Source organism: Schistosoma haematobium, chromosome 2 (genome assembly GCF_000699445.3).
Source record: "Schistosoma haematobium chromosome 2, whole genome shotgun sequence".
NCBI lineage: Eukaryota > Metazoa > Platyhelminthes > Trematoda > Strigeidida > Schistosomatidae > Schistosoma > Schistosoma haematobium.
In genome coordinates, this window is record NC_067197.1 from 27,044,442 (window position 1) to 27,053,366 (window position 8,925).

Genomic DNA, 8,925 nt, shown 5'->3' on the forward strand with positions numbered 1-8,925 from the left:
GAGTAGGATAAAATTCCTTTCTGGCTTTCAATATTTACAGGGTTAGAAAAATACTGAACATTCGTTTATTTCCATCTCAAGATGGCATAAGACGTTGGGATAAAAGTGTAAAAGATTTAAATCTGGAAATTCTTTGTGTTAGTCAGGTAAGGAATTTTGTTTTTCTAACTAATTCTCATATCATTTTCACATATTGCTGCTCAGGTATTCAGCATAAGTATTTAATAATTGTTTCAGTATACACTGATTTTTGAAATCCCTTACAGTTTCTTAGTTCAAATGATTGTGTTAGTGTGTTTTTAGCACTAATGTCCACAATGAAGTCTCTACAGAGGACTAAAATTTTTATTATTCAATGTTTCATGTTTGATTTCATCAACTTTTCTTTTTGTTTAAATCGTAGTGAGAGAAAATTAAACCTAGTATTCAGGTCTTAACTTCATTGACATTCGAGTGATCTTCAAATTCCCTGTCTTCCATTCTCTTATGTCTCAATTAACTTTTAACTACGCCTATTTTTGAAGCTAGTATCGTGTATATATGGATATTATCATAGTAGAAAACCATCTTATATCTGTTCACTTTAATTTCGTAAGCTGCTACTTCTCTGCTACATCGTACTGTTGCACGTCAAATGAGTGGCATTACATTCGTTCATCTAACAATTCAAAACCTGTTCATCATCATATCATAAAATTTTAATCTATAACAAACATTTCTCGAGACTTATTTACTTTACAGGACTGGATCCACGTTCATGGTCATTTCCTAATACTTCAGTCCGTATACTCAACCTACTTAAAAGGTTGATTAAGTAGTGTAAGCTTTTACGCTGAATTTCTGGATCTAATACAATGGAATGTCATATATATATATATATATATATATATGAAATTTTGAACTGATTATTGGGAATCGCTTTCCTGATTTATCTTGGTACTGTTATGCTAAAGATGGTGTTTATATGATAGTAGGCACAAAAATTGGCACATGACTAGATAATTAGACAGATGTAGGTATCATTACCAAGGTTTGACTTGATAATTTCGAATAAATTGAGCATCGGGTAGATTGTTATAAATAAATAATGTATTTGTAATATCCCAATGAGTAGAAAAATTAGATTATCTGACGTTTTGTGACTTAGTGTAAGCCACCTCTTCAGAGAATAAATAACCAAATCAAAATTAATCCAAGACAGATGTTTTGATACGATATCATCTTGCAAGAGTGAAATTTGTGAAGTAATATCGATTGCAGTTAATATGATTGAAGGCATTTTTCTGTAGTTAATTGTTCAACTATATTTTTCATACATTCAGCTTTTACTAACTTTATTGTTAAGACCGACCTGGAAACCAGTGACTGAAACTTTACTTTTGACTGCCTCCAACCACTGAACATCTCAACATAATATAAACGTTATATCAAGTCACTTAGGCTAATTGTCACAATGTAACTTGATCTTTAGGACTGGATAAACAGAACGTTGACCACTATTTTGTAACCAACCTATCTTAAATATCTTGATCATTTAGGCGGTTAGTTGCAGCCCGAATAACTCAGTGGTAACATCTCGAGCTGTGAGGTTGGATGATACAGGTTCGAGTTTCCCTTCCATTAAAATTCCATGTACGTTTCACTGAAATATGCTAACTACTGCAAAATCTACGTCTAGAGTATCCTGACAACCATCTTCAGTCACCAAAGATCACTGATAAGTGATTTATTTGTTTAAGAAATCATAATATTTGAGCATTTGAAAATCCGATTCATATCTTTTTATATTCGATAGAAATAGTGTTATCTAATTTTTTTAAAGTACTAGTCTATTACACAGACATATCGTTGGTGGAAAATTGGTTCTGTTTTAATGCTCATATAATTTGATACTTTTATTATTTATTTTCAATGTTTGTTTTTCATTATTTTCTATTCTGTTATAACTTATACCCTGTGTCCTATTAATGTATAATGTAATGATACCGCCAATTACAGAACAGTGAATTATCGACCGGAACAATGATGCATAAAACCCATACGAGCAGTCTAGAGTCCTGATTGATCCTGCTTTCCGCCTAGCGCAGCCTGTTAAGTCCAGAACACCAGTCTCAGCCTCTGCAATATGAATCATTATATTTCAAACATACTCTATTTATATACCAATCAAACAGACCACATCGTACCATAAAATAGGGAACAACATTTGTACAAGAATTAGCCAAATGTGGTTGTGAATAAGGGAGATAGTAATTGATAGACATGGAATAATTCAAGAATGGTAGATCGTATAATAACAGTTCATAGGTCAAAATAAAGCTCATATTAAGAGGAACACGAATATGAATAGTTTAGTTATTTAACAATTATACGATAAAAGTATACGTATAGTATTTGTGCATAAATAGATCCCAACAGTTACCATTCATTATTCTCATCAGGATATAACATATTCACTTACACCTATTAATAAATTGAATTTTAAAAATAACGCTGTCAAGAGTATAGCTCTTATAGTAATTTTTTATGTCTTTGGTGTGTACATCGGATTGTTTTAAAGTATTGTACCCGTTGTTAAATGCGGATTTATTAGTTTCATTTTTGAAATTAATCCCTGTTATTTTGATTGTTAGTTGTTTTACAAGATTACATTTTCTAACCGAATCCCATGTATCTATATCAGTGATTATTTGTTTTGAATTTAAATTATGAAACGATCGTTGTCAAACGACTATTGAAAACGTATAAACACTAGACGGTCGTTTCGTCCTAGTGTAGGAGTCCTCAGCAGTGGACATCCATGACGGCGCACGTGAGACTCAGACACATGACCTTTGGTCATGACCTTCGCGAACGCTTAATCCCTAAACAAGGGATTCGGCATCCAACGTTGTTAATGTCTAACTTCAACCAATTCACAATATTGCCCGACTATCTTCCATTGTTCTCGAGTCGTAAAACTACCTCACACTCGACACAGTTGAACTCCACTGATCACGTCTTCTCACTAGAACTCCGAGAATAACCTCTCGAAACTAGTCAATAGTGAACAAATGATAACAGTTACTTTCAAGTAAATACTTGATATTTATAATCCTCCTTATCTTACATAGATCTGTGCAACTAATTTTAGCATCATTATCTTGCATATATTAGATAATATTTATTGTTTAATTACGAATGCATATGTATAGGATCGCTTTTTTTGTATTACTGCTACATTCATTTTACTGACTGTTCTTCTACTTCTTTTTTTTCTATGGAATAAGGTTTTATGGTTTTATAGAAAGATTTTTCATTATTTAATTGAAAGGAAAGAATATTGATGATGTTCTATTCGTACAAAGTGATAAGTAAATGATGATGGTAATTTGAAATCAATGACAAGACCGCTAACCAGAAAAATAGGTTTTGCTTATTGTATAACAATAGAAAAAAAAGATTATATATTATAAACAACTAATTATTATTGATTATTTAGCTTATTCCGTTTCCAATCGATTAGATCTTAACTATTAGAGCTTCATAAATACTATCACTAACAGTCAATTTATATTGTCAAAATGTTCTCAAATTATACTCATTATACTTTTGTCTCTTAAATAATAGAACTACTATTGAAATTTTAGCATATGTTATATATGAAATATCTAAATTTGTTTTGTTTTTCTTTTCTTGCTATTTATACATATTACTTAAATATACGTTCCATTTGTACAAATATTTACATTTCTTAAAAGCAATTTTTTTATTAGAAAGAAAAAGGAATAATTTTTCATCTTTGTTTTATTTCAGTTCACATTATATAGTGAATTAAAAGGTAATAAATTAGATTTTCATTATGCTATGGATCCGAAATTATCGAAAGATATTTATTCACAGTTAATTAATCAATTAAAGAAGAATTATAATGAAGATAAAGTTAAAGGTAATTAAAAGAGCTAAAATAAAATTTCCTTTCTATTTGTATTATTCATTTCTAGTAAATATGTATAAGTTAAACCATTGATTAACTATAAGCAAAGATGGATAGTGGCTAACAGTGGAATCTAGGATGAGCGTTTCATCCTGTTTGGGATTCGTCTATTGAATGTACCTGCATCTCAGAGTTGATGTTCAATCTGGGACTCGAACCCAGTACCATTCGCTATAAATGCCATTGCGTTATCCACTCAGTTAAAGACTGATCAATTGCAGTGTTAAACATCAATTGGAAGATTTAAGTAAAACAATACCAAGTGACTAGATTAACTATAATTAGAAAATCATTAAAAATTAAGGATCAATGAAAAGTTATTTTATCTTAAAATCGGACTCTTCAGTGCAGTGCAATGCAGATTCCTGTTGGCAATAGGACTGAAAACTGTCAGGTGGTAACCTTGAGACCTTTGAGCCGTCATTCATTGGTTTACTAATTTCGGTTGATTGATGATTGTATATATTGGAAAACAACAATTAGCAAATACTAAAATAACCTTTTAAGGACTTTATATAATGCCAAAGGTAATAACCCATCTTGAAATGACATCACATTGATAATTACTCTACTTGAACTGACGTTTGAGCCCTTCCTTTTTATATACTCAGACAACTTTCATCCGTTAACTCGAATAATAGAGAAAAGATGTGGAATATAAGTAAAAGTCTTACTCTAGGGTTGACCTATGTACATAAAATCAAGCTTATTTAAAGGGTTTTTAGGTGGCCTTAATCGTCCACAAGCTTCTGGAAATATACTAAATATTGTAACAACTTCAACTCAGACTGAATTACACTCATGGCTTTCACATTTTACAGTCATCACAGTAACTTTAGATCGTTTATTTCTAATGATACTAGCTATGATGAGGATGACTGAAATTTTAAAATATCCTTCAATTACAAGGTGATGTCAACCAGGGACTTCCAGATTAAGGTTTAAATGTCATACTAACTGATATAACGAATCCAACTAGTACTATATACTGTATTTCGGAAAGTGTCCACAATAACATTTTGTCATGATTATGGGATAATTATAAAAAAACAACCCTTCGATCCAAATATATTTCTCCCAGATTGTTCACAAAACTTATCTTACTGTGAACTCTTATTACCTTCAGATAGGCTACTAGTATCTCTGATATCTAGTATATTTTAGTCTGGATTTCCATTTGTTAATTATTCCCGAAATGTAATGTATTTATTAACACCACACTTTGTTTCACTAGAAACCGAAAAAAACATTATTTTATTTCTTGACATTCTCTAATTATATTCTTTTTTCTTAAAGATGGAATTTTCGGCGCAATGATGGATGTCAGTCTTATTAACGACGGACCTGTTACTATTACACTTGATTCAAATCCAGATATTAGTCGAAGTCTTACAATAAATTCACAAGATGATCTAAAAACTTCGAATACATAATAACTCAATGCTGTAAAGTTATATTGATTGTTTAAATTTGTAACATTTTGTAAAAAGAAACATGAACGCTTTTCATAACAGTTTTCCTTTTTTGTGACTTCTTCCTGACTAAAAGTTAGGTTTTAAGTTTTTAATAAACGCATCATTTATGAAGGCTTAGAGATTGTGTATTAGAGGAACAAAGCTTTTTTCTTTCTCTTTTCAAGTTAATAAGAGTTATGTTTACAGAATTAGTTAGCGTCAATATCTTACTCATATATATTAGATAGTCGATGATTCTGAAGTAATTGTATGATATTTGAAGTATTCATTGAATTTAAATAAACAAGTTATATTCTGGAAATAACCACAGAATACGTTCCGACTTAATGACATGAAATGAAATGTAGCACGTACTAAACTGGATCGAACAAATGCTTCGTCCCAATTCAGGAGTATTAATCATTTGAACCCAACTACAATCTAACGTGCTACTAAATCCAGAAATTTAAGCTACTGAATTTCAAGTTATTAGTCAAAAAGCAGCCAGATGATCGCATGACTTAAATGTTCGAAGTTTGATTCATCTTGGAATCATGAAATAGCGATATTGTGAAGTTTTAAAGTAAGAAGAGATAGAGACTTGAGTTTGTAGTCTTGTGGTCAGAACTCGAGTGTGTAACCATGATCAGTGGTTAAGTATGTTAGTTGACATAGTTAAAAATTGATCTTAGTTATGTAGTTGTATTCATTCTTTGTCCTCTCTCGAAGTTTGAATCCCAGTATATCTTCACACATAGTTTTTCGCTCTGTCTTTTCAAATTATATTTCTCATTGTCACTGCCACTACAATTGTCTTGACATTTTTTATTCATCTTATTAATTTAGTTGTATTTAGGTGATTTGGCAACTTGGGTTAAATTACATTTGTTCTGGTTTCTATTTTAATTATGATTGACTGAACCACTATAGCACCTCTTGATACATAATAATAATATTTCAACTAATTCTGACTATCAACAAAACTTCTTATATAGTATAGAATAAACAATAAGATAATTGACAGACAGAGAAAATGACTGAATACACAAGTATGTTTATTTGTAAATCTATAAAATATTAAGGCCAGTAAAAATTATCTTTCCGCAGGATAATTTTGAAGGTAACTAATTTATCTATATAATTAACATCAATTAAATGATTGACAGGTATGTAAATTATTCAGTTGTGATGCATCTATCGTTAGATTGCTTAAAGTAAATAACTATTTCATGAAAATATCACGTGTTAGTCAATATATTAACTTTTAGTGGCCAGTGGATCTGACTCCAATTAGATCGTATGAATGTTTGTTATCACCTATCCTCGTATATAAATCGTCGACTTAAATCGCGTTAGTCAATAACGGAATTAAATAAGTCGAATAACGAGAATGGACTTGTGATAACATATAATTTTGTATATAAAGCGAGTGTAATAGAGAGAAGAGAAAGGACGCAGAGTGGAGATGGCTGATAAGCCAACTCCTATTTAACCAAGCGTTAATCAATATTTATAGTTACACAAAAGTAAGTTACAGACATGTGATGAGTAATGGGATAAGAAGTGTACACACACCTACGCGCTCATATGAAAACAGTCAATATTGATAAGCGAATAAATAACAAGGTCAGAATGTGACTCAAGTAGAATGAATAGAATGGCCTGTCCAAAAGCTAGAATAAGGTATATTGGCTTAGCATAATGACCGACACTACAAACTGTTACATAAACTGAAAAGTAAGATACACAGTCATTTTGATCATAAGACAGTTTCTGTTTAAAAATCTATCAAGAAGATCTAATATCAAATTTCGATTGACATGGAAACATTGAATGATATTTTCTTTTTCATTGAATGACTGATATTCTGCTAATGAAATACAATTGCATTAATATATTGGTTATGACTTATATTTTTTTCAGTCCACCATAGGCATTTTTTAAAATGTACATTGTAAAACCTACACTAATAACGTTGAGACAATGCTGGACAGATAAATTAGTTAGTAACGAGAATTTGACGATTCCAGACAACAGATTTTACAGGACATTATTGATGAGTATTTTGTATACGATTAATTTTGTTTCTAAACATATTAGATTTATCATACAATGTAGATTATTTTACCAATCATATGAAATTTCTTCATAAGGCATGATATTTCTCCAGTTTTCGGAAATATGGGCTTTCAGTGAAAACACTATAAAGATCTTATAACACCATGAACATCACAATAGATGTTGATACTTTATATTCTCTTAGAGAATTCTGATAGTCTATGACTCGATGCAGAAAACGTATCAACTTTAAATAAATTGATGATGAAATTAACAGACCATGAAAATTACTATTTGCTTTTCAAACAGAACGTGTATTGAACCTGGATAGAACAAACGGATTTACGATGAAAATTGAAATTAGATAGTACAAGGTTTTCACGAAACTATCGGTAAATATTAAGTGAAGACCCACTAGATTCTAATATATGGATAGTTTTTTAAAGTTTCAGTGTGATCGCATGACACGTAGTTAGTTTAACAGTAAAACAGGAACTCACTACACCAGTTTGATGATAATCATAGTGTATAACGAAATGAATAAAGTTCCGATCCAATAAATTCATGTTCATCGAGAAACCTAAAAATTTTACTTTCTGGACACAGACAGGAACAGATAATTAGTGTTCCTAAATAAAGATAAAACTACTATTTTATTCATCTTAGTTAACAATAACCCTTCAGTCGTTGTCTCTTCGTGTTCAGGATTACTTTCAAAACAAGAATGAGACAATAAATAACTGAAATAAAATAAATTAACCAAATAAAATTTGTGCAATCTAAATTTGATTTATACAAACCCTCAATACTATAATTATGTGATCAGTAGTGATTAATATCCATAGCCTATTTCTGGAGTTCAACTGTCTCGAGGGTATGGTAATTATCCATCGATAGGGTTGAATACTGACGGTATAATATCGCGAATTGACTGAAATTTAATGTGTGAACCATTAGATATCAACTCAGTAATCCGAAAGTTAAGGGTTCGCCACGAGGTTCGAAGGTCCTAGGTCCAGCTCACGTTACGTCCGTGGATGCTCACAGATGGGAAGTCCTATATTAGGACGAAACTAATGTCCACTGCTTCCTGATTTTCCGTCGTTGTCTACTAAAATCAGTCCAGGATACAACTGACAGAATTCATCATTTTCTCTAAGCGCTTCAACTAATATATTATTTCTTCAAATCATTATTGGATTGACTTATTTGACTTCATAATTTGTCAAAGACAAGGGATATTGGAAGACGTTTCTGTGATGTATAAGTGAAAGTATGCTTTATATCAATTAATAATTACATGTACCATTACTCGTAAGTTTACTTTATTTGGGATTCGTAAAGAGGGGTAGTACAAAAAGTGATCAAGAATGGAGAACCAAATACCACCAACCATCGAAATCGACCTCAATTGATCAGATCTGGATGTAAAGTTTA